We start from the raw sequence: 27,743 nt of genomic DNA, 5'->3' as shown, positions 1-27,743 counted from the left end.
GAAGAGAAATTGCCCATGTAGAATAATTTCAAACAATTTGTGAAGACATTCCACCCTCAAGTTCATGAGCATAGCTTCCCACTCTTAAGTGTGGAATACACATAGTAACTTCCATCTACAAAATATAATATGAAAACCTTAAAATAATAATGATAATATAATAATAATAATTAATAATAATAATAAAGATCAGTTTACTACTGAGAAAGCTGACAAACACTACTTCAGCAAGATGATCAGATCGATACCAAGACTGATAAATCATGTTGATAGTATCTATCCTTTATATGATATAATGAAAATGGCAGTATATCTCTGTATATAATCCACAAAAACAGTTCAGTCATGAGATAAACAACAGACATGTCCCAACTGAGGGAAATTTTACAAAATACTCTACTTGTCAAAGTGTTCCAGTTCAACAACAAGAAAAGGCTGAAAGACTGTCACAATCCAGATGAGCCTAAGGAAAGAGGACAAATGGAATGTGATTTGAGGATTGGTAACTTAGCAAAAACTAAGGAAATCTGAATAAACTATGGTCTTTGTTTTTTTTTGTCTTTGTTTAATGCTAATTTTTTAATATTGATTCATTAGCTCATATTTGTACCGTACTAATATAAGATATCAATAATTGGAGAAATTGAGTGCAAGTGCATGCGAATGCTCTGTACTATCTTCTCAGTTTCCCCATAAATCTTTGTTTTTTTCCTAATAAATAAGATTTATTTTGAAAATTGACTTAAATGAACCAGGCTCCAAGTGTGAAGACATTTTAAGAATCGTTGAATTAACTTTTTCCTTATTCTTAAAGAGTTCCTTTGATGGAAACAATTAAGAATTTTAGATCAAAGGAAAGAAAAACACTTAAGAACACGTATAATGCCTCCTCAACCTGAAAAGCAGGAAAGGATAATAAATAGCAAAAATCAGATAAAAATACTTCTAGTATAATAGACACCATATTGCAAGTGCATTTAAAATTAGCAATGCATAACATTTATTTCCTTGACATTTGACTTCCAAAGAGTTCAAAGTGTTTCAGTGTCAGTTGAAACAGGGGAAGAATCTCAGGGAAGGATCCTTCACATAAATAATAGGACCATTGGTAATAATGTCTCTCAGTTCTTTCCAAATCGATAAAGATGCATTTCCTGATGAGTGACTGAGCTGTGAAGAAAGAGATGAGAAACCCTCATCCCTCTGAATTACTTGTGTCAGAATATTTTGACCATAGTACCACGGATAGTAAATTATCCTTATTAACAGGAAATATGTCTCAGATTGGAATCTGAGCAACCAGATGGGCAGAGAAAAAATGCTTTGACTCGCTCTTCATCTTTTAAAGACAAAGGAGAGCTTTTTTATGTACAAAGTCTATTGTCAAGATAGCCTTAGGGAATAAGAGTCTGCAGCATAGAATCCCCCTGCACATCTGGGAAGCCCCTGCCCCAGGTCTTCCTGATTCGAAATCCCTGGGCCTGTCCCCCAACACAGGCTGCCACGCTGAGGTCATTTGCAATTGCTCTCTTAGGAGCTCTGGGGAAGGGGGAAGGAGCTAGATAGGATGTTACTGGAAGCATGGAGGCCTAGAAAATTAAGGCCATTCCAATTTAAATTCAGTGTTAGCACAAGTCCAGCCATCCCAGGTCCCTGTGAAGAACAGCTGAAATTAACATTACTTCAGTTACCGGAAAAAGCAAAAGTTTACAGCTTAATGTCCTAGAAAGCCCCACAATAGAAACAAAACTGAGTCAAGGCCAAGGACAGGAAGCCTCTATTAGAATGAGAACAGAGCTCAATGCCCTTGAATGTCCCATATCAAAATGTAAACAGAACTTGAGGAATTGCTCCACCCCTTCTGGAGGTCCCTTTAGCCAGCCCTTAATACTAAGCTAAAACCCACCTCGGGGTCCAAGTCCCTGCTCCACTCTGTCCGGTATACTTGCACACAAGCTCTAGCTTGTAAATAAACCCTCATGTGTTTGCATCAGTGTCGGCTTCTCGGTGGTTTCTCGGATTCACAATCTTGGGCACAACACTCTGAGATAAAAAAACAAAGCCAAAAGAAGCTCAGACGCAGGTAGAGTAAATGCAGGGTTCTGAGAGAATCGGCGGAGACCCAGGGGCTTGGGAGCTCTTCTGTGGAGGCCCATGCAGACTGGGGGGCAGGATGCTCAGCCCCAGAGCCAGAGGACCTAGAGACCCCACCCGCATCCGGCCAATCAGGGGGGGTCTCAAGGAGCAGCACTGTGCCGCTCACTGGAGGCCAGAGGTGCTGATGCCCACCCCACCTCTGACCCCGCAGGTGCATCTACCACACAGATGTGCACCTGATAATCAGCGCCAGAGCCCATCCCCAGACCCTGCACAGACCACTCACTGCCACCAATTTGTCGGACCACAGAGGATGCATAGATTCAGCTCTGCCTGGAAAGTAGGATATAGCTTCCTTTGTACTTTGTGCTTTATTGTCATTTATTTTCCTTGATTTTTTTGTTAATTGACTTATTTTAATTTTATGTATGTACCTTATATATTTCTTTCTTTCTTTTTTTTACCTTATATATTTCTTAATTTTACTTTCATGGTACTTTAATTGTGTTTCATATTTGGGGTTTAGAATCTTTTGAAATGCAGGCCAAAATAATCTGGTGTTTTTTTTGGAGAGCAGTTGTTATTGTTTTCCTTGGTTTTTCTTTTTCTTCCCTCTCTCTTTTCTGGAAAAGGTAATGAAATGGAGAAATTCACCTCCATAAAATAACATGAGATAGTACTCACAGCCAGGAAGTCCATCAATACACATATATGATGTCTAACTACATTTTAAAACAATGATTATAAAGATAGCAGCTGGGCTGGATAAACAGCACAGAAGAAAACTAGAGAATCCCTTACTGTAGAAGTAAAACAACTAAAATCTAGTCAGGCCAACGTTAAAAATGCTATAACTGAGATGCAGTCCCACGTGGAAGCCATAAAAACAAGAAAGGTTATGGACCACAGAGACAGACGTAGGGAAGTCAGCCACTTATTAAAAAATAACATTCATATCTTAGGAGACTCAGAAGATGAAGAGAGAGAACAGATGGGCCTTGCTCAGCCATTAAAAATGACAAATACCACCATTTGCTTCAACGTGAATGGAACTGGAAGGTATTATGCTGAGTGAAGTAAGTCAATCAGAGAAGGACAAACATTGTATGTTCTCATTCATTTGGGGAATATAGATAATAGTGAAAGGGAATATAAGGGAACGGAGAAGAAATGTGTGGGAATATCAGAAAGGGAGACAGAACATAAAGACTACTAACTCAGGGGATCCCTGGGTGGTGCAGCAGTTTAGTGCCTGCCTTTGGCCCAGGGTGCGATCCTGGAGACCCGGGATCGAATCCCACATCGAGTTGCCGATGCATGGAGCCTGCTTCTCCCTCTGCCTATGTCTCTGCCTCTCTTTCTCTCTCTGTGTGTGTGTGACTATCATAAATAAAATTAAAAAAAAAGACTCCTAACTCAGGGAAATGAATTAGGGGTGATGGAAGGGGAGGAGGGCGGGTGGTGGGGGTGAATGTGTGATGGGCACTGAGGGGGGCACTTGACGGGATGAGCACTGGGTGTTATTCTGTTTGCTGGCAAATTGAACACCAATAAAAATAAAATTATTATTAAAATAAAAGAAAGAAATAAATAAAGAAGAAAGAAATAGAAAGAATGAAAGAAAGAAAGAAAGATAGAAAGAAAGAAAGAAAGAAAGAAAGAAAGAAAGAAGAAAGAAAGAAAGAAAGAAAGAAAGAAAGAAAGAAAGAAAGAAAGAAAAAGAAAGAAAGAAAGGAGTGGCACCTGGGTGGCTCAGTCAGTTAAGCTTCTGCATTAGGCTCAGATCATGATCCAGGTCCCAAGGCAGGCTCCCTGTTTAGCAGGGAACCTGCTTCTCCCTCTCCCTCTGCCCCTCTTGCTCATGCTTTTTCTCCTCTCTCTCTCTCTCTCATATAAATAAATAACATCTTTGAAAAAGAAACAAACAAACTCAGAAGGAAGAGAAATCTCCCATGTAGAAGAATTTCAAACAATTCGTGCAGACATACCACACTCAAGTTCATGAGCATAGCTTCCCACCCTTATGTGTGGAAAACACATAGTAATTTCCTTCTGCAAAATATATTATGAAAAACCTAAAATAATAATGATAATATAATAATAATAATAATAATAATAATAATAAAAGAATCACTTTACTACGGAGAAAGCTGACAAACACTACCTCAGCAAGATGATCAGATCGATACCAAGACTGATAAATCATGTTGATAGTATCTATCCTTTATATGATATAATGAAAATGGCAGTATATCTCTGTATATAATCCACAAAAACAGTTCAGTCATGAGATAAACAACAGACATGTCCCAACTGAGGGAAATTTTACAAAATACTCTACTTCTCAAAGTGTTCCAGTTCAACAACAACAAGGAAAGGCTGAAAGACTGTTACAATCCAGAGGAGCCTAAGAAAACAGGAGGACAAATGGAATGTGATATGAGGGATGGTAACTTAGCAAAAGCTAAGGAAATCTGAATAAAGTATGGTCTTTGGTTAATGCGAATATTTTAATATTGATTCATTAGCTCATATTTGTACCGTACTAATATAAGATATCAATAATTGGAGAAATTGAGTGCCAATGCATGCGAATGCTCTGTACTATCTTCTCAATTTCCCTATAAATTCTCTCAATTCCCTATAAATCTTTGTTTTTTTCCTAATAAATAAGATTTATTTTGAAAATTGACTCATTTCTTGATGAGTGACTGAGCTGTGAATAAAGAGATGAGAAACCCTCATCCCTCTGAATTACTTGTGTCAGAATATTTTAACCATAGTACTACGGATAGTAAATTATTCTTAGTAACAGGAAATACGTCTCAGATTGGAATCTGAGCAATTAGATGGGCAGAGAAAAATAACTTTGACTCGCTCCTCATCTTTTAAAGATAAAGGACAGCTTTTCTATGTACAAAGTCAGTTGTCAAGATAGCCTTAGGGAATAAGAGTCTGCAGCATCGAATCCCACTGCACAGCTGGGACGCCCATGCCCCAGGTCTTCCTGATCCCAAATCCCTGGGCCTGTCTCCCAACACAGGCTGCCAAGCTGAGGTCATTTGCAATTGCTCTCTTAGGAGCTCCAGGGAAGGGGAAAGAGCTAGCTAGGATGGGACTGGATGCAAGGAGGCCGAGAAAATGAAGGCCTTTCTACTTTAAGTTCAGTGTTCGAACAAGACCAGCCATCCCAGGTCCCTGTGAAGAAGAGCTGAAATTTACATTACTTCAGTTACAGGAAAAAAACAAACAAACAAAAGTTTACAGCTTAATGTCCTAGAAAGCCCCACAATAGAATGAAACTGAGCCCATGCCAAGGGCTGGAAGCGCCTATTAGAATGAGAGCAGAGTTCAATACCCTTGAAGACCCCATAACAAAATGTAAACAGAACTTGAGGAATTGCTCCAGCCCTTCTGGAGGACCCCGAGACAAGCCCTTAAAACTAAGCTAAAACCCACCTCAGGGTCCAAGTCCCTGCTCCACAGTGTTGGGTGTACTTGGACACAAGCTCGAGTTTGGAAATCAACCCTTGTGTGTTTGCATTGGTGTCAGCTCCTTAGTGGTTTCTTGGATTCGCAATCTTGGTCACAACACCCCCATGTCCCCTCCCACCTTGGTTGAACCGCTATCCCCTCCCACCCAGGGTGACACTCAGTCACCTCCCTCCCTACAACAGCTTGGCACAGGCCGTCACACATATCCCATGGGCACGGTGGGTACTCTCACCGTCCCTGGCCTCCCAGAGGAAGGAAGGAGGTTTTGGCAGTACCCACTCCATGGTGGCCCCAGGGCTCCCTGCCCAGGACAGAGAGGTTAGGGTCTGTGTCCCTGACGCCAGCTCCTCCTCCCCGGTTTTCCCACAGGAAATGAAGGAGGAGGCCCTGGTCTCCTCTAGGGACATCACGCTGGGGGACCTGGACGTCAACAGGATATTCAGCAGTCACGTCATGTTTTGGGACTACTATGGGTTAGGGTGAAGCTGAGGGGCCAGGGGGATTGGGACCCAGGAGGACCGGGAGCTTCTGGGTAGGGAACATGGGGTTTCAGAGCCTGGGAGAAGAACAGCAGCCAACAACACACGGCTGCATGGTAGGTTGTTGGGGATGAACACTGTGCCCCCACCCTCGGGGTCTCAGGGATGAGGAGGCCACTAGGACGGGGCCTCCAGGGATTGCCATGTTAGCTGAACCCCAAAAGGGTGAGGGACAGCCCCCTGAAAAGCAGGGGGCTGGGGTGGGGGCCATCGGGCCAGTAAGGGGACCTGGGGGCAGGGTGCATGGCCGTGACTGGAGGAAGACACACATTGATCTGATGAGGGTCGGACGGGTCAGGGTGATACCCACCCTCAGGACTTCATATATTTCTAAATTCTATGCATTAAATTTGAGACAATTTGAAATTTGTAAACATACATTGTATGATGACCCCCAGATAATGCCCCTGGTCCAGCCAGGGCCCTGTACTCGCCACACGGGGCCCCAGGGGCAGGTGTCACAGCATACCCCAGACTGGGGTCGCCTTTATCTGTGGACGTCTCAGTGTGCATCTTAGAGAAAGAGGATGCCCTGTGTCCGCCGGACCCCCACACCATCCTCCCATTCCCCAGACCCACACCATCCCCTAACATCATCATCCCCCATGGCATAGACCCTACACCATCCCCCTCACACACACACAGCCTCACACAATCCCCACCCGCACTATACTCAAACACCATCCCCCCTACACCATCCCCCACACCCCACCACCATCATACCCATGCCCCCACACCATCGGCCCTGAGCAAGGACCCAGTGCAGCTGCACCCTGTGGGACATGCTCAGACTCCCCGGGGTTCTCTGGATACCCTGCTCCCATCAGAAGCCTGGGTGTCTCATTGAGTACCAGGGGTTGCAGGGAGGAGGGAAGGCAGCAAGCCCTGGACAGTGTGTGTGCAGGAGAGTGGTGCAGAGGACACACTGTGCCTGCCTCCACCCTCTGTCCCTCCTGGAGGGTGGGACACCCTGCACAGGACACCAGGCCCTAACCCAGAGGGACCTGGGCTGACTTGGGCCCAGGCTCTGTGGGGGCTGGGTTGATTTGAGCCCACACCAGTCCCAACTCAAAGACTAATGGAATCAGGCCCCCATGGCCCTCAACAACCCTGGATTCTGGCGCCGGGCTCAGCGAGCCCTCTCAAAGCTGGATGTGGAATACTGGGCCCTGGACATGTCACACAGATACAGGTCGCTTATCTAGGGCAGCCCTGGGGATCCCAGGACACACCAGTGTGGGGAGTGGAGGGGTAAGCCGGTGGGCCACACCCGCACCCACACCATGATGCAGGCTCCTCCAGGTGCTGGGACCCTAGAGGGCCCGAGGCCGGGGTCCAGCTGCCCTGCGGGGACCCAGAGCAGGAGCCCATGAGCTACAGGTCCAGGTCAGCTCTGCTGTCCTCAGAACTGTCACTCAGGCTGAAACCTCAGGACACATGCCCCCACCCAGAGTCCACACATGCTCCCAGGTGGGGGACTCCAGCACCAGCCCACCCACCCCGTGTGATACTTGCTCCCACTTAAAGGACAGAAAGGTCTCCTTCTCCAGGGGAAGGCACGCACCCACGGCTCTGAGCCCGTTTGCTGTAGAAAGTCAATAAAGTGATGTGGTGCAAAAATGCACAGCCAGCCCATTTTTGTGTCTCCCAGAACTCTGTGAACGGGGCGTAGAGAGACCCCCAGAGAGGAGGAGGGGGCACCACCTAGGCCCCAACCAGCCCCTGCAGGGCCACCGCCAGGCAAACACAGCTGATGTCCCCACGTGCCTTTCAGGGAAGGCCTGACCCACTGCCGGACATGAGAATGTGGCCGAGCCGGAACTTCCAGCTCAGCTGACCCTCCAGCTGAAAGTTCCTGCACGAGTTAGCCCCGGCGTAGCCAGGAGAGCTCATCTAGCCACCAAGCGCCAGCATCAGAAATGATATTCTGCCAACCATTTTGGGTTTTTTTTTTTTTTCCATTTTGGGGTTTTGGGTGACCCAGACAGAGGATCCCATAGCTGCATGGGATAGCTGCATGTGATAGACACACATGCACCTCAAAACCAACAAAAGTCAGAATCCCCCCAGTGTTGTCAAACAGCAGCCAGATGGTTACATACACTAAGCCGTGGTCCCCAATAGGATACATGGAAAACGCTATAAGCCATGACTGCAGAGGTGCTGGAGGCACGTAGATGTGCCTGCTTGTGTTCCAACAAGGAGGGCAGAGGGGCAGGAAGCATCATCCGGATGGGGGGCACTCCTAGGAAAGGACATCAGGTCCCTATGAAGGCTACGGAGGGTGAAATCTGTCCTCCTCTCTTTCTGCTTCTGGTTTTCCTCCTAAATGCCATTTACCTCAATCATATTAGCAAGAATTTTTTTTTTTTGTTTTTAAATTTCTTTTTATTGGAGTCTAATTTGTATGAATTCTTTCTTCAGCAAGTGTGTCATTCAGGAGGGAAAGAGAGATAAAGATTTTCCCAGACAGGCAACATATAAAGGAGTTCAGGACCACTTAACCAGTCCAGTAAGGAATTTTAAGACGGACTCTTCTAGTGGGGGAAAAAGAGACAAAAAGCAACAAAGACGAGAAAGGCCCAGAGAACGTCACCAGAAACACCAACTCTTCCGGTAACACAAATGCACAAAGTTCATATCTTTGAATAATCACTCTGAATGCTGATAGACTAAATGCTTCAATCAAAAGATATAGGGTATCAGAGTGGCTTAAAAAGCAGGATCTGGGATGCCTGGGTGGCTCAGGGTTTGACCCTCTGCCTTTGACTCAGGGTGTGATCCTGGAGTCTGGGATCGAGTCCCATATTGGGCTCCTGGTGGGGACCCTGTTTCTCTCTCTGCCTAATTTTCAGCCTCTCTCTCTCTCTCTCTCTCTCTCTCTCTCACACACACACACACACACTATCATAAATAACATTATTATTAAAAAACAACATCCATCTGTACGCTGCCTACTAGAGGCTCACCTTAGACCTATAGACACCAACAGATTGAAAGTCAGGGGACAGAAAATCATTTATGATGCTAATAGATATCAAAAGAAAGATGGAGGACCCATACTTATATCAGACAAACGAGTTTTGAAACCAAACCCTGGGGGACACCTGGTGGCTCAGTGGTTGAGCATCTGCCTTTGGCTCAGGGTGTGATCCTGGGATCCCAGGATCGAGTCCCACATCAGCCTCCCTTTGGGGAGCCTGCCTCTCACTCTGCTATGTTCCTTCCTCTGCTTCTCTGTGTATCTCTCATGAATAAATAAGTAATTTAAATTTCAAAAAAGAAAGAACAAATACTGTAAGAAGAGATGAAGAAGGGCATTATTTCATAATTAAAAAGACTCTCTATCAAGATCAAACAACTAAATATTTATGCTGCCAACATGGGAGTATCTAAATATAGAAACCACTGTTGGTGGGAATGTGAACTGGTGCAGCCACTCTGGAAAACTCTGTGGCAGTCCCTCAATGAGAAAAAAATAGACCTGCACAACAACCCAGAAATTGCACTGTTGGGGATTTACCCCAAAGATTCACATGCAATGAAATGCCGGACACCTGCACCCTGATGTTTATATTAGGAATGTCCACAATAGCCAAACTGTGGAAGGAGCCTCGCTGTCCATCAAAAGATAAATGGATACAGAAGATGTGGTTTATGTATACAATGGAATATTACTCAGCCATTAGAAATGACAGATACCCACCATTTGCTTCAATGTGGATGGAACTGGAAGGTATTATACTGAGTGAAGTAAGTCAATCGGAGTAGGACAGTGTGTGTTCTCATTCATTTGGTGAATATAAATAATGCTGAAAGGGAATATAAGGGAATGGAGAAGAATTGTGTAGGAATTATCAGAAAGGGAGACAGAACATAAAGACTCCTAACTCTGGGAAACGAACTAGGGGGGCTGGGAGGGGAGGAGGGCGGAAGTGTGGGTGAATGGGTGATGGGCACTGAGGGGGACACTTGATGGGATGAGCACTGGGTGTTATTCGGAATGTTGGTCAATTCAACATCAATACAAAATAAATTTATTAAAAAAAAAGATCCAACAACTAAATATTTATGCTGCAACATGGGAGTACCTAAATATAGAAACGAATTAACAACAAACATACAGGAACTCACTGATAATAATACAATGACAGGGGTTTTAACACCCACTTATGGCAATGGACCGATCGTCTATGCAGAAAATCAACAGGGGAACAATAGCCTTGACACACTGGACCACAGGGACTCAACAGATATAGTCTGAACATTTCTTTCTAATGCAGAATACACATTCCTTTCAAGTGCACATGGGACATTCTCCAGAACAGATCATATCATGGCCCACAAATCAGACCTCAACAGGTACAACAGGTACAAGAAGGTTGATATAACATGCTGTACATTTTCGGAACACAATGCTATGAAACTCGAAGTCGACAGTAAGAAAAAAAAATTGGACAGACAAAAAATACGTGGAGATTATGAACATCCTACTAGAGAATGAATGGATCAACCAGGAAATTAAAGAGGAAATTTAAAACAAATGAAAATGAAAATATGTTTTTCCAAAATTCTGGGATGTAGCAAAGGCAGTCCTAAGAGGTAAGTACATAGCAATACAGGACTACCTCAAGAAACAAGAAGTCTCCAATACACAACCTAACCCTACACCTAAAGGAGCTGGAAAAGAAATAGCAAACAAAGCCTAAAGCCTACAGAAGAAGGGAAAAAATAAAGATGAGAGCAGAAATAAACAATACAGAAACAACAAAACAGTAGAATGGAATAACGAATCTAAGAGCTGGTTCTTCAAAATAATTAATAAAATGGATCAAGCTCTAGCCAGCTTTATCAATGAGAAAAGAGAAAAGACCTAAATAAATAAAATAACAGATGAGAGAAGAGAGATCACAATCAACACCAGCAAAATTAGACAATTATAAGGGAATACTATGAAATTATACGCAAACAAACTGGAAGACCTGGAAGAAATGGACAAATCCCTAGAAATGTGCAAACGAGCAGAACTGAAATAGGAAGAAATAGAAAATGTGAACAGACCCATAATGAGCAAAGGAATTGAATCAGCAAGGTACCTGGGTGCATCAGGGGTTGAGCATCTGCTTTGGCTCAGATCATGATCCCGGGGTCCGGGGGAATCATGTCCAACATCAGGGCCCACTGGAGGCTCATTTTCCCTCTGCCTTTACCTCTGCCTTTCTGTGTCTCCCATGAATACATAAATAAAATATTTAAAAAAGAAAAAAGATAAAAAGTGAGAAAGGACCCAAATAAAATCACAAATGGGAAAAGAGAAATAACAACCAACACTAGAGAAATAGAAACGATTATAAGAGAACATTATGAAAAATTATATGCCAGCAACATAGAATCTGGAAGAAATAGATCAATTCTGGAAATATATAACATAGCAAAAATGAAAAAGGAAGAAATAAGGAACTTGAACAGACATATAACCAGCAGAGAAATTGAATAAGCAATCAAGGATCTCCCAACAGGAGACGCTTAGATCAACAGAACAGAATGGAAAGCCGAAACAAGATACAAACCTGTAACTCTGTGATCCATTAATCGACAACAAGGCAGCAAGGAATATCCAATGGCACAAAGACAGTCTCTTCAACAAACCCTAACCCTGACCCCAGGAAAAGAACAAATAGTGTTGGGAAAACCAGGCAGCCACATGCAGAAGAATCAAAGTGGACCACTTTCTTACACCATATATATAAAAAATAAATTCAAAATGGATGAAAGACCTAAATGTTAGACCTGAAACCATATACAAAGAAGAAAAGATAGGCAGCAACGTCTTTGATATTGGCCATTGGATCTTCTTTCTAGATATGCCTCTGACGTGAGGGAAACAAAAGCAAAAATACTATTGGGACTTCATCAAATGTAAAAGCTTCTGCAAAGTGAAGGAAACAACCAAAGCTAAAAGGCAACATACAAAATGAGAGGAGATATTTATAAACAACCCATCCAATAAAGAGTTAGTATGCAAAATACATAAAGCAAACATAAATCTCAGCATCCTAAACACAAATTATCCAACTACAGATGGGCAGAAGAGATGAATGGACTTTGTCTCTGACAAGACTTCCAGATGGCCACCAGACACACGGAGAGACACTCAGCATCACCCATCATCAGGGAAATGCAAACCACAATGAGATGTCACCTGACAGCCGTCAGATTGGCTAAAATTAACAGCACAAGAAACAACAGGTGTTGGTGAGGCTATGGAGAAGGAGAGCCCCCTTACACTCCTGGTGGGCATGCGAAAATGTACAACCACTGTGGAAAACAGTGTGGAGGGTCCTCGAAATTTTAAAAATAGGGGATCCCTGGGTGGTGCAGCAGATTGGCACCTGCCTTTGGCCCATGGCGCAATCCTGGACAGCTGGGTTTGAATCGTACTTCGGACTCTTGGTGCATGGAGACAGCTTCTCACTCTGCCTGTGTCTCTGCCTCTCTCTCTGTGACTATCATAAAAAAATAAAATAAAAAGAAGTTAAAAATAGAGCTAACCTATGATTCAAAAATTGCACAGCTAGGTATTTACCACAAGGATACAAAAGTAGTTTAGTAGATTGGAAGAGGGACACGCAGCCCAGTGTTTGCAGCAGCGTTATCAACAAAAGCCAATCTGTGGATACAGCCCGGATGTCCATCGACAGATGAATGGGCAGAGACGATGTGCTAAATATACACACTGTGACATCACTGGGTCATCAGAAGGGATGAAATGAAGCCATTTAAAATGATGTGGGAGAAGTGGAAAGGACTTATGCTAAATGAACTCAGTCAGTCAGAGAAAGACAGATACCAAATACCATACAAAGGCATTCACATGTGAATTTTAAAAAACCAAACAAACTGGCAAAGGGGCAGAGGGGGGGATGAGAGAAGCAAACCAAGATACACACTCTAACCAAAGAGAATAAACTAATCAACACCAGAGGATGGTGGGGGAAAGGGGAATCAGGGCATGGGGATAGTGGAGGGCACCTGTGACCAGTACCAGGCGTTGTATCCAAGGGTTGAATCACTATGTGGTAAACCTGAAAGTATATCATACTGTGTTTACTAACAGGAATTCAAGTAAAACTTTAAAATGATAATTGGTAGGATTGATGAAACATGTGCACACAAGAGATAAAATCAGAAAGGCAACTGAAAATCCAAATAGAGTATTTAGAGGCACAAATCCCCTCCTTAGCTCAGCTCAGGAGAAGCCTGCCATGTCTATTCTGACCCCAGCAGAAGCCTGGATTTTGATTCTCTGGGGAGGCCACTGACTTGGTGGAGTCAGGCTATCTTTGAACCCAAAACCTAAATAGAGTGCATAAAACTAAACTGCCCAAGATACTAGGAGTCCCAGTGAGGCACATGCCAAGACCCAAAGTCTAACCATACACAGACATAACCCTAACCCTACACTTAATCCTAATGTTAACCTAAACCTTAAACAAGATCCATCACTAATCAAAAACCAAACACAAACCCCAAGACCAAAACACATTCACTAAACCTTTCTGCCAACCCTCACCCTAACTCCTAAACCTATTCTAAACCCTTAGGCCTGACCCCTAACTTAAATCTAAACCTAAGCCTACCCTCTAACCTTAACCTTAACTTAATATACTCAAATCCTATTCCTAACCTTAACCAGTACCCTAACCCTAACACTCTAATACTAATCCTATCTCATACCCCAAACTGTACCCTAACCCGTACCGTAAAACTAACCCCTAACCCACTCCCTAACCGTATCTCTTACCCTTTTCCAAATCCGTACCCTGACCCTGACCTGAACCTAAACCTAACCCCTAACCAAACACTAACCCTAACCCTAGCCCTAATCCCTATCTTAACCCTAACCCTAACCCTCGCCCTAACCATAAACCTAGCCCTTCTTTAACTCTAACCCCTAACCCTTAACCCTAACCCTAACTCACACCCTAACCCCTAACCTTAAATGCAAACCTAAGCTCAACCCTAACTCTAATCATAACCCTAACCCCAACTCCAAACCTCCTGCCCTAATCCCTAGAGCCTAAACCCTAACCCTAACTCTAAATCCTGTCCCTAACCCTAACCCCCATCCTAACTCTTAACTACTGACCCTTACACTTATGCCTCACCTAACCTCTAATCCGTAACCATAAGCATAATCATAACTCCTAACATCTAACCTAAGCCTAACCACCAACTGCCTCCCCTCCCCTGACCCTACCATTTATTCTACCCATTCACTTACCCTATGGTTGTGAGTAGTCCCTTCTGATATGGACGTGGCCCCCAATGGCGCCTCCAGAGTCCTCCACGGGGTCCTGAGTAATCCAGGATCATGTGAGTGCGGACGTGGCCCCACATGTTCCTGAGTCATAGTCAGCAGGTCCTGAGGACGCTGGGTCTCCTATGACTGTGGACTATGCCTCACATCCTCTGGAACCCTCACAGCAGGTCCTTAGGAGGCCGGGGGGTCCTGTCAGCCTGAGCATGGCCCCACGTCCCCCAGAAAACTCACCGCAAGTCCTGAGGAAGGGCTCCTATCAGCATAGACACATCCCCATACGTCCCAAAGCCAAAGTGCAGGTGCTGAGGATGATGGGGGTCCTGTCACTGTGAATGCGGCACCCAGCTTCCAGAAGCCTCAACTTATGTCCGGAGGGGGCCTGGAGCTCCTGCCAGAGTGGAAGCGGTGCCACATATTCCTGAAGTGTCCCCCTGGGTCCTGAAGCAGCTCAGGGGCTCCTGTCAGCGTAGATGCGGGCCCACAATTTCCTGAAGCCTCCCCGAGGACCTGAGGCGGCCCAGGCCTCCTGGCAGCGTGATGCGGGCCCACATCTTCCTGAACCTCACTGCTGGTCCTGAGGAGACCAGGGCTCCTGTCAGCGTGAACGCGGCCCAATTTCCCCATGAGACTTCCCGCGGGTCCTGAGGAGGCTGGGATTCATCACCGTGGACTCGTCCCCATGTCCTCCTCAGGCCTCCCCAGCACAGGCTGGCTCCTGTTAGTGAAGGCAGAGGAGGCCTACTGCACATGCGCACCCCTGGGTGGGGCCTGGAGTCGGGCGCCCCCTGCGGGACGCTCAGGCGCTGCAGGAGGCCATGCAGGAAGAGTCGGGTGCTCCAGAGGCCACACCTGCCTCATCCAGGTTCCAGCTGTGGCCTGTTAGCTTCGGAAACATCTCACTGAAATGGAGCCCAACACCCGGATTCCCCAGAAATACTTAAAGATAAGGAATTGTAGCCACAGGACACGAAATGAAATGTGGACCAGACTTTTACCACGTCCTGCAAAACTCACTCAACCCTCTTCCACTGTGGGTGGGACTGCGGGCTAGTGTAGCCGCCCTGGAAACAGTGTGGAGGCTCCTCAGGAAGTTACAAATAGAGCCGCCCTGCGACCAGCAGGTGAAAGGCCTGGAGCTCACTCCGAAGATACAGATGCAGTGAGACTCGGGACACCTGCACCCCAATTTCCACTGCAGCCGGGTCCACAGTAGCCACACTGTGGGAGGAGACTTGGTGCCCTCGGGCAGATGATGGATAAAGAGGACGGGAGATAGATGATGGTCATAGAGAGAGGAATGGTACTCAGCTATCAAAGAGAAGGAAATCTTGCCATTTGCAATGATGTGGATAGAACTAGAGAAATCATGTTAAGTGAAATAAATCAGTCGGGAAAGAGAATGACCGTGTGGTGTCATTCATAGGTGGAATTAAAGAAGCAAAGCAGATAACAACTGTAAAGGGAAGGAAAAACAAATATGATAAAAACAGATGCAGGAAATACAGACTCTTAATGATAGGAAACAAACTGAGGGCCGCTGGAGGTTGGGGATAACAGGGGACCGGCATGAAGGAGGGCACATGATGTCATGAGCACTGCTGTTATCTCCAACTGGTGAATCCCTGAATTCTTCCTCTGAAAGTATAATACACTATACATTAATTAATTGGGTTTAAATTAAATTAAGTTAAAAAATCATTTGTATCAGAGCACATTTCCTTCTAGACTCTCAGTTTTGCTCATTCAGCTTATACCGTGACCACCCACCGTGGGTCCTGTTTGTCTAAATAGGCTCCATGCCTCATCCATGGCCCAGCCCAGGGCTAGAACTCATGACCCCTGAGATCAGGACCGGAGGTGAGGTCAGGAGTCGGATGCTTAACCAACAGAGCCAGCTGGGGGCCCGAGAACCACACTGCTTTATCCTGTGTCTCTGTGACATCATTTGAAATAGGAAAGTGCTGCGTTCTGCTCTCTCCTGCTTCTCCAATACTGATTTGCTGTCCGGGGTCATTTGTAGGGGCAGATGGATGTTATGGGTTTTTTTTTTTTTACTATTTCGAAGATATGCCACAATGATTTTGATAGGAGTGACATTGAATCTGAGGGTGGATTCAGGAACTGCGGACATTTTCCCAAGATGAGGCTTCACCCCACGAGCCCAGGATGGCCTCCCAGAGCCTGGTATGGCTCAGTGCAGAAGTCTTGTGCTCCTTTTGGTTCAGTCTCATTATTAATTCTCCTTGATGCTCCTGAGAAGGGAGTCACAACTTCATTTTTTTCCTGAGTGCTCATTGTCGGGACACAGCAAGGCTACTCTGCTCTGTAGGGTCAGTTTGTGTCCGTGACTTTACTGAACTCACTCCTTAGTTCTAACAGGTTTTGGTAGAGGCTCTCGGGTTTCCTTCTTCTAGCACCGCATCTTCAGCATATAGGGACAGTGTACGTCCCCCTTCCAGGTGTGGAACCTTTGCTGTTTACAGTTTAATGTCCTAGAAAGCTCCACAATAGAATCAAAACTGAGCCCAGGACAAGGACAGGAAGGCCCTATTAGAATGAGAACAGAGCTCAATGCCCTTGAAGGCCCCATATCAAAATGTAAACAGAAGTTGAGGAATTGCTCCAGCCCTTCTGGAGGTCCCCAAGACCAGCCCTTAAAACTAAGCAAAAACCCACATCGGGGTCCAAGTCCCTGCTCCACTCTGTCGGGTATACTAGGACACTATCTTGATCTTGTAAATAAACCCTCATGTGTTTGCATTCGTGTCGGCTTCTCAGTGATTTCTCGAATTCGCAATCTTGGGCACAACAGACTGAGATAAAAAACAAAACCAAAAGAAACTCGGATGAGGGCAGAGTGAAAGCAGGATTCTGAGAGAAGCAGCAGAGACCCGGGGGCTTGGCGGCTCTTCTGTGGTGGGCCTGCAGACTGGGGGGCGGGATGCTCAGCCCCAGAGCTAGAGGACCCAGCGTCCCCACCCGCATCTCTCCCATTAGCACGGAGTCTCAGGGAGCAGCACAGTGCCACCCGCTGGAGGCCGAGGCGCTGAAGCCCACCCCACCTCTGACCCCACAGGTGCATCTCCCAGGCAGATGTGCACCTGACAATCAGCGCCATGGGCCATTCCCAGACCACGCACAGACCACTTGCTGCCACCAAGTTGTTGGACCGCAGAGGCTGCAGAGCTTCAGCTCTGCCTGGAAAGTAGGGTCTAGCTTCCTTTGTACCTTGTGCTTTATTTTCATGTATTTTCTTTGATTCTAGTTTATAAATTGCCTTATTTTAAATTTTATGTATGTACCTTATATATTTCTTATGTTTAGTTTCATGGTACTTTAATTGTGTTTCTTATTTTGGGATTTAGAATCTTTTAACAAGCAGGCCAAAATAATCTGGTGTTCTTTTAGGAGGGCAAATTTATTGTTTTTCTTGGTTTTTCTTTTTCTTCCTTCTTTTTTTTTTTTGGAAAAAATAATGAGATGGAGAAATTCACCTTCATAAAATAACATGAGGTAGTACTCACAGCCAGGAAGTTCATCCATTCACATATATGATGTCTAAATACAGTTTAAAACAATGATTATAAAGACAGCAGCTGGGCTGGAAAAAGAGCACAGAAGAAAACTGGAGAATCCCTTCCTGTAGAAATAAAACAACTAAAATCTAGTCAAGCCAACGTTAAAAATGCTATAACTGAGATGCAGTCCCAAGTGGAAGCCTTAAAAACAAGGAAGGTTATGGACCACAGAGGCAGACATAGGGAACTCAGCCACTTATTAAAGCAATAACATTCATATCATAGGAGACTCAGAAGATGAAGAGAGAGAAAAGGTGGGCCTTGATCAGCCATTATAAATGACAAATACCCACCATTTGCTTCAACGTGGATGTAACTGGAAGGCATTATGCTGAGTGAAGTAACTCAATCGGAGAAGGACAAACATTGTATGTTCTCATTCACTTGGGGAATATAAATAATAGTGAGAGGGAATATAAGGGAAGGGAGAAGGAATGTGTGGGAAATATCAGAAAGGGAGGCAGAACATAAAGACTCCTAACTCTGGGAAACGAACTAGGGGTGATGGTAGGGGAGGAGGGCTGGGGTGGGGGTGAATGTGTGATGGGCACTGAGGGGGGCACTTGATGGGATGAGCACTGGGTGTTATTCTGTATGTGGGCAAATTGAACACACACACAAAAATAAATTTATTATTAAGAAAAAAAAAAGAAGGAAGAAAAAGTGACACCTGGGTGGCTCAGTCAGTTAAGCTTCTGATTTAGGCTCAGATCATGATCCAGGTCCAAGGAAGACTCCCTATTCAGCAGGGAACCTACTTCTCCTTCTTCCTCTGCCCCTCTCGCTCATGGTTTTTCTCTCCTCTCTCTCTCAATTAATTAAATAGCGTCTTTGAAAAAGACACAAACAAACCCAGAATGAAGAGAAATCTCCAATGTAGAAGAATTTCAAACAATTTGTGCAGACATTCCACCCTCAAGTTCATGAGCATACCTTCCCACTCTTATGTGTGCAATACACATAGTAACTTCCTTCTATAAAATATATTATGAAAAACCTTAAAAATAATGATAATATAATATTAATAATAATAATAACAATAACAATAAAGAATCACTTTACTACGGAGAAAGCTGACAAACACTACATCAGCAAGATGATCAGATGGATACCAAGACTGATAAATTATGTTGATAGTATCTATCCTTTATATGATAATAAAAAATCAGTATATCTCTGTATATAATCCACAAAAACAGTTCAATCATGAGATAAACAACAGACATGTCCCACTGAGGGAAATTTTACAAAATACTCTACTTCTCAAAGCATTCCAGTTCAAAGACAACAAGGAAAGACTGAAAGACTGTCACAATCCAGAGGAGCCTAAGAAAACATGAGGACAAATGGAGTGTGATATGAGGAATGGTAACTTAGCAAAAACTAAGGAAATCTGAATAAAGCATTGTCCTTGGTTAATGCAAATATTTTAATATTGATTCATTAGCTAATATTTGAACCATACTAATATATCAATAATTGGAAAAATTGAGTGCAAGTGAATGAGAATTCTCTTACTATCTTCTCAATTTCCCTATAAATCTTTGTTTTTATTCCAATAAATAAGATTTATTTTGAAAATTGAGTTAAATAAATCAGGCTCCAAGTGTGAAGACATTTCAAGAATAGTTGAAGTAACTTTTGCCTTATTCTTAGAGAGTTCCTTCATTGGGAACAAAGTAAAAATTTTATATCAGAAGGAAAGAAAAACACTTATGAACACGTACAATGCCTTCTCAACCTGAAAAGCAGGAAAGGATAATAAATAGCAAAAATCAGATTAAAAAACTTCTATTATAATAGACACCAATTTGCAAGTGCATTTAAAATTAGCAAGGCATAACATTTATCTCCTTGACATTTGTCTTCCAAAGAGTTCACAGTGTTTCAGTGTCAGTTGAAACAGGGGAAGAATTTCAGGGAAGAATCCTTCACATCATAATAGGACCATTGGTAATAATGTCTCTCAGTTATTTCCAAATCCATAAAGATGCATTTTCTGATGAGTGACTGAGCTGTGAAGAAATAGTTGAGAAAGCCTCATCCCTCTGAATTACTAGTGTCAGAATATATTAACAATACTACTACGGATAGTACATTATCCATATTAAAAGTCAATACTTCTCAGATTGGAATCTGAGCAATCAGATGGGCAGAGAAAAAATGCTTTGACTTGCTCCTCATCTTTTAAAGGCAAAGGAGAACTTTTCTATGTACAAAGTCAGTTGTCAAGATAGCCTTAGGGAATAAGAGTCTGCAGCATCAAATCACGCTGCATAGCCGATACGCCGATCTCCAGGTCTTCCTGTTCGCATCCCGGGGCTTGTCCCCCAACACAGGCTGCCACGTTGAGGTCATTTGTAATTGCTCTCTTAGGAGCTCCGGGGAGGGCGGCAGGAGCTAGAGAGTATGGGACGGGACGTGGGGAGGCCGAGAACATTACGGCCATTCCACTTTAAGTTCAGCATTTGCACACAGCCAGCAATCCCAGGCCCCTGTGAAGAAGAGCTGAAATTTACATTACTTCAGATACAGGAAAAAAAACAAAAATTTACAGCTAATGTCCAGAATGCCCCAGAATAGAATAAAAACTGAGCCGAATCCAAGGGCTGGAAGCCCCTATTAGAATGAGAAGAGTGCTCAATGCCCTTGAAGGCCCCATATCAAAAAGTGAACAGAACTTGAGGAATTGCTCCAGCCCTTCTGGAGGTCCCCAAGACCAGGCCCTTAAAACTAAGTTAAAACCGTCCTCGGTGTCCAACTCCCTGCTCTACTCTGTGGGGTACACTTGGACCCATGCTCGAGTTTGTAAAACAACTCTCGTTTGTTTGCATCAGTGTCGGCTCCTTAGTGGTTTTTCGGATTCGCCATCTTGTGCACAACACCCCCATGTCCCCTTCCCACCTGGACTGACCTCCTGTCCCCTCCCACCCAGGCTGAACCTCAGTCACCTCCCCGCCCACAACAGCTGGGCACAGGCCCTCACACAGGTCCATGGGCATGCTGGGCACTCCCGCCGTCCCCAACTTCCCAGGGGAAGGAAGGAGGATTCCGCAGGACACAATCCCATGGTGGCCCCTGGGCTCCCTGCCCAGGATGGCACCTGGTGACATGTCAGGGTCTGAGTCCCTGACGCTGGCTCCTCCTCCATGGTATTCACACAGGAAATGAAATAAGAGGCCATGGTCTCCTCCAGGGACATCAAGCAGGTGGACCTGGACATCAACATGACGTTCAGCAGTCACATCATGTTTTGGGACTACTACGGGGTAGGGTGAGGCTGAGGTGCCAGGGGGAATGGGACCCGGGGGAGGACTGGTGGCTTCTGGGAAGGGAACATGGGGCTTCTGAGGCCGGGGGAAGAACAGCAGCCAACAAAACACAGCGGCATGGTAGGGTGTTGGGGATGACCTCCGTGTCTCTACCCCTGGTGTCTCAGGGATGAGGAGGCCACTAGGATGGGGCCTCCAGGGGTTGCGATGTGAGCTGATCCCCAAAGGGGTGACGGACGGCACCCTGAAAACCAGGTGCCTGGGTGGGGGCCATGGGGGCATTAAGGGGACCTGGGGGCAGGTTGTATGGCTGTGACTGGAGGAGGACACACATTGATCCGATGAGGGTCTGAAGGGTCAGAGTGACACCCACCCTCGGTGCTTTATATATTTCTAAATTCTATGCATTTAATTTGAGACAACTTGCAATTTGTAAACATACATAGTATGATGACCCCCAGATAATGCGCCCAGTCCAGCCAGGGCCCTGAACTGACCACACGGGGCCCCTGAGGCAGGTGTCACAATAAACCTAAGACTGTGGTCGCCTTTATCTGTAGATGTCTTGGTGTGCATCTTAGAGAAAGGGGATGCCCTGTGTCTGCAGGCCCCCCACGCCATCCCCTTCATTCCCCACCCACACACTATCCCCCTACATCATTATCCCTCATGGCATCCCCCCTACACCATCCCCCTCAAACCCACACACCCCCACACAAACCCCACCCACACTATACCCCAACACCATCCCCCATACACCATCCCCCTCAATCCACCACCATCATACCCCTGCCCACACACCATCCACTCACAGACCATCGCCCCTCAGCAAGGACCCGGTGCAGCTGCCCCCTGTGGGACATGGTCAGCCTCCCCATGGTTCTCTGGACAGCCTGCTACCATCAGAAGCCCGGTGTCCCATAGTGTATCCAGGGGTTGCAGGGAGGAGGAAAGACAGGGAGCCCCCGACAGGGTGGGTGCAGGTGCATGGAGCAGAGGAAGCACTGTGCCCTGCCTCCTCCTACTCTTCCTCCTGGAGGGCGGCACAACCTGCACAGGACACCAGCCCCTAACCCAGAGGGACCTGGGCTGACTTGGGCCCAGGCTCTTTGGGGGCTGCGTTGATTTGAGCCCACACCAGTCCCAACTCAAAGACTAATGGAATCAGGCCCCCATGGCCCTGGCCAGCCCTGGATTCTGGCCTTGGGCTGAGTGAGCCCTCTCAGAGCTGGATGTGGCCTCCTGGGCCCTGGGCGTGCCCCACAGATCCAGGTCGCTGATCTAGGGCAGCCCTGGGGATCCTAGGACCCACCAGTGTGGGGAGAGGATGGGTAAGCCGGTGGGGCCCACCCACACCCACACCAGGAGGCAGACTCCTCCAGGTGCTCCAGCCCCAGAGAGCCTGAAGCCGGGGTCCTGATGCCCTGCAGGGACCCAGAGCAGGAGGCCATGAGTGACAGGTCCAGGTCAGCTCTGCTGTCCTCAGAACCGTCAATCAGGGTGAAACCTCAGGACACTTGCCCCCACCCGGAGTCCACACATTCTCCCAGGTGGGGGACTCCAGCACCCGCCCCCCCACCCCGTGTGATTCTTGCCCCCCCTTAAAGGACAGAAAGGTCTCCTTCCCCAGGGGAAGGCACGAACTCATGGCTCTGAGCCTTTGCTGTAGAAAGCCAATAAAGTGTTGTGGTGTGAAAATTCAGAGCCAACCCATTTCTGTGTCTCCCAGAACTATGTGCACGGGGCATGGAGAGACCCCCAGAAAGGAGGAGGGAGCACCACCTAGGCGCTAAGCAGCCCCTGCAAGGGCACCTCCAGGCACACACAGCTGACCTCCCCACGTGCCTTCTAGGGGAGGCCGTACCCACTGCTGTACATGGGAATGTGGCTGAGCCGGAACTTCCAGCTCTGCTGACCTTCCAGCTGAAAGTTCCTGCATGAGTGAGCCCCATCATGACAACAGAGCCCAGCTAGCTGCCCAGCGCCAGCACCAGAAATGATGTTCTGCCAACAATTTCGGGGTTTTGGGTGACCCAGCCAGAGGATCTGATGGCTGCATGGGATAGCTGCATGTGATAGACACACACGCAGCTCAAAACCACAAAAGTCGGAATCCCCCCAATGTTGTCAAACAGCAGCCAGATGGTTACATACACTACAATGTTGTCCCCAATAGGATATTTGGAAAACGCTATAAGTCATGACTGCAGAGGTGTTGGAGGTACGGAGATGTCTTTGCTGTGTTCCAGAAAGGAGGACAGAGGGGCAGGAAGCATCCTCCGGAGGCGGGGGGCCCTCCTAGGAAAGGAAACCAGGTCCCTATGAAGGCTACGGAGGGTGAAATCTTTCCTCCTCTCTTTCAGCTTCTGCTTTTTCAACCTAAATGCCATTTTCCTCAATCATAATAGCAAAAATTTATTTTATGTTTTTAAATTTCTTTTTATTGGAGTCCAATTTGTATGAATTCTTTCTTCAGCAAGGGTGTCATACAGGAGAGAAGGAGGGAGAAAGATTTTCCCAGACAGGCAACATATAAAGGAGTTCATGACCAATTAACCAGTCCAGTACGGAATTTTAAGATGGACTCTTCTAGTGGGGGAAAAAAAGAGACCAAAAGCAACAAAGACAAGAAAGGCCCAGAGAACGTCACCAGAAACACCAACTCTTCCGGTAACACAAATGCACAAAGTTCATATCTTTGAATAATCACTCTGAATGCTGATAGACTAAATGCTCCAATAAAAAGATATATGGTATCAGAGGGGCTTAAAAAACAGGATCCGGGATGTCTGGGTGGCTCAGGGGTTGAGCCTCTGTCTTTGAATCAGGGTGTGATCCTGGAGTCTTGGAACGAGTCCCATATTGGGCTCCTGGTGGGGAGCCTGTTTCTCTCTCTGCCTAATTTTCTGCCTCTCTCTCTCTCTCTCTCGCTCTCTCTCACACTATCATAAATAAAATTATTATTAAAAAAACAACATCCATCTGTACGCTGACTACAAGATGCTCACCTTAGACCTATAGACACCAACAGATTGAAAGTCAGGGGATAGAAAATAATCTATGATGCTAATGGATATCAAAAGAAAGCTGGAGGACCCATACTTATATCAGACAAATTAGATTTGAAACCAAACCCTGGGGGACACCTGGTGGCTCAGTGGTTGAGCATCTGCCTTCGGCTCAGGTGTGATTCTGGGATCCAAGGATCAAGTCCCACATCAGCCTCCCTTTGGGGAGCCTGACTCTCACTCTATGTTCCTTCCTCTGCTTCTCTGTGTAATTCTCATGAATAAATAAATAAATATTTTAAATTTCAAAAAAGAAAGAACAAATACTGTAAGAAGAGATGAAGAAGGGCATTATTTCATAATTAAAAAGACTCTCTATCATGATCAAACAACAAAATATTTATGCTGCCAACATGGGAGTACCTAAATATAGAAACCACTGTTGGTGGGAATGTGAACTGGTGTAGCCACTCTGGAAAACTCTGTGGAGGTTCCTCAATGAGATAAAAATAGAATGGCACAACGACCCAGAAATTGCACTGTTGGGGATTTACCGCAAAGATTCAGATGCAATGAAACGCCGGGACACCGGCACCTCAATGTTTATATTAGGAATGTCCACAATAACCAAGCTGTGGAAGTAGCCTCGGTGTCCATTGAAAATTGAATGGATAAAGAAGATGTGGTTTATGTATACAATGGAATATTACTCAGCCATTAGAAATGACAGATACCCACCATTTAATTCAACATGGATGGAACTGGAAGGTATTATGCTGAGTGAAGTAAGTCAATCGGAAAAGGACAAACAGTGTATGTTCTCATTCATTTGGGGAATATAAATAATAGTGAAAGGCAATATAAGGGAATGGAGAAGAATTGTGTAGGAAATATCAGAAAGGGAGACAGAACATAAATACTCCTAACTCTGAGAAATGAACTAGGGGTGCTAGAAGGGGAGGAGGGCGGGAAGTGGGGGTGAATGGGTGATGGGCACTGAGGGGGACACTTGATGGGATGAGCACTGGGTGTTATTCGGTATGTTGGTCAATTCAACACCAATAAAAAAAAATTTATTTAAAACAAATATCCAACAACTAAATATTTATGCTGCAACATGGGAGTACCTAAATAATAAAAACCAATTAACAACAAACGTACAGGAACTCACTGATAATAATACAATGACAGGGGATTTTAACACCCACTTATTGTAATGGACCGATCGTCTATGCAGAAAATCAACAGGTGAACAATAGCCTTGACACACTGGACCACAGGGACTCAACACATATAGTCTGAATATTTTTTCCTAAAGCAGAATACACATTCCTTTCAAGTGCACATGGGACATTCTCCAGAACAGATCATATCATGGCCCACAAATCAGCCCTCAACAGGTACAAGAAGGTTGATATCACACTCTGTACATTTTCGGACCACGACGCTATAAGACTTGAAGCCAAAAGTAAGAAAAAAAATTGGACAGACCAAAAATACGTGGAGATTATGAACATCCTACTAGAGAATGAATGGAGCAACCAGAAAATTAAAGAGGAAATTTAAAACAAATGAAATTGTAAACATGTTTCTCCAAAACTCTGGGATTTAGCAAAGGCAGTCCTAACTGGGAAGTACAAAGCAATACAGGCCTACCTCAAGAAACAAGAAGTCTCCAAAACACAACCTAACCCTATACCTAAAGGAGCTGGTAAAGGAATAGCAAACAAAGCCTAAAGCCTACAGAAGAAGGGAAAAAATAAAGATGAGAGCAGAAATAAACAATACAGAAACAACAAAACAGTAGAATGGAATAACGAATCTAAGAGCTGGTTATTCAAAATAATTAATAAAATGGATCAAACCATAGCCAGCCTTATCAATGAGAAAAGAGAAAAGACCTAAATAAATAAAATCACAAATGAGATAAGAGAGATCTCAATCAACAGCAGAAAAATTAGACAATTATAAGGGAATACTATGAAATTATATGCAAACAAATTGGGAGACCTGGAAGAAATGGACAAATCCCTTGAAATGTGCAAATGAGCAAAACTGAAATAGGAAGAAATAGGAAATGTGAACAGACCCATAACTAGCAAAGGATTTGCTAGCTAGGAATTGCACCTAGTCACCTAGGTGCCTCAGTGGTTGAGCATCTTCTTTGGCTCAGGTCATGTTCCCAGGGTCCTAGGGGATCACATCACACATCAGGCTCCCTGCATGGAGCCTCATTTTCCCTCTACCTATACCTCTGCCTCTCTGTGTTTCTCATGAATAGATAAATAAAATCTTTAAAAAAGAAAAAAGATAAAAAGATGAGAAAGGACCCAAATAAAATCACAAATGAGAAAAGAGAAATATCAACCAACACTACAGAAAAACAAACGATTATAAGAGAACATTATGAAAAATTATATGCCAGCAACCTAGAATCTGGAAGAAATAGATCAATTCCTGGAAATATATAACATAGCAAAAATGAAAAAGGAAGAAATAAGAAACTTGAACCGACATATAACCAGCAGAGAAATTGAATTAGCAATCAAGAATCTCCCAACAGGAGACACTTAGATCAATAGAACAGAATGGAAAGCCGAAACAAGATACAAACCTGTAACTCTATGATCCATTAATCGACAACGAGGCAGGAAGGAATATCCAAAGGCACAAAGACAGTCTCTTCAAGAAACCCTAACCCTGACCCCAGGATAAGAACAAATGGTGTTGGGAAAACCAGGCAGCCACATGCAGAAGAATGAAACTGGACCACTTTCTTACACCATGTATATAAAAAATAAATTCAAAATGAATGAAAGACCTAAATGTGAGACCTGAAACCATACAAAGAAGAAAAGATAGGCAGCAACGTCTTTGACATTGGCCATTGGATCTTCTTTCTAGATATGCCTGTGAGGTGAGGGAAACAAAGCAAAAATACTATTGGGACTTCATCAAATTGAAAAGCTTCTGCAAAGTGAAGGAAACAAACAAAGCTAAAAGGCAACATACAGGAGGAGGGGCAAAAATGGCGGAAGTGTAGAGTCTCCAAATCACCTGTCCCCACCAAATTACCTAGATAACCTTCAAATCATCCTGAAAATCTACGAATTTGGCCTGAGATTTAAACAGAGCCCAGATCGAATGCTACAGTGAGAAAAGTTCGTGATTCTATCAAGGTAGGAAGACGGAAAAAAGAAATAAAGAAACTAAAGGCATCCAAGTATGAAGGGCCCTGAGAGGAGCCCGGCTAAGGCCGGGGTGAGTGTCCACAGGACAGAAGAGCTCTGTCCTGGGAGAAGGAGGAGCTGCACCAATCTTCCAGGGCGGAATGGCACCTTCAAGGAGTCAGAGAAGAACCCCAGGAGGGCGGGGATGCTATAGGGCTCCCTGGGACACTAACAGAGACCTGCACTCCCAGGAGAGTGCAT

At 44.9% G+C, this 27,743-nt stretch overlaps 1 long non-coding RNA gene across 4 annotated transcripts in view; it reads right to left on the bottom strand.

Annotated features, from left to right (window-relative positions):
- Nucleotides 1-27,743, bottom strand: part of LOC140603576 (uncharacterized) — a 67,797-nt gene that overhangs the window by 924 nt on the left and 39,130 nt on the right. For 2 of the 4 annotated variants that reach the window (XR_012006505.1, XR_012006504.1), the window contains exon 4: nt 18,952-20,540. This is a non-coding gene — a long non-coding RNA (uncharacterized lncRNA). Of the gene's footprint in view, nt 1-344; nt 464-1,906; nt 2,044-18,951; nt 20,541-27,743 lie in introns of those variants that run through there. The other 2 variants (XR_012006508.1, XR_012006506.1) reach the window with 2 other exon arrangements.

Source organism: Canis lupus, chromosome 14, assembly GCF_048164855.1.
Source record: "Canis lupus baileyi chromosome 14, mCanLup2.hap1, whole genome shotgun sequence".
Classification (NCBI taxonomy): domain Eukaryota; kingdom Metazoa; phylum Chordata; class Mammalia; order Carnivora; family Canidae; genus Canis; species Canis lupus.
This window is presented reverse-complemented; position numbering and strand designations above follow the sequence as displayed.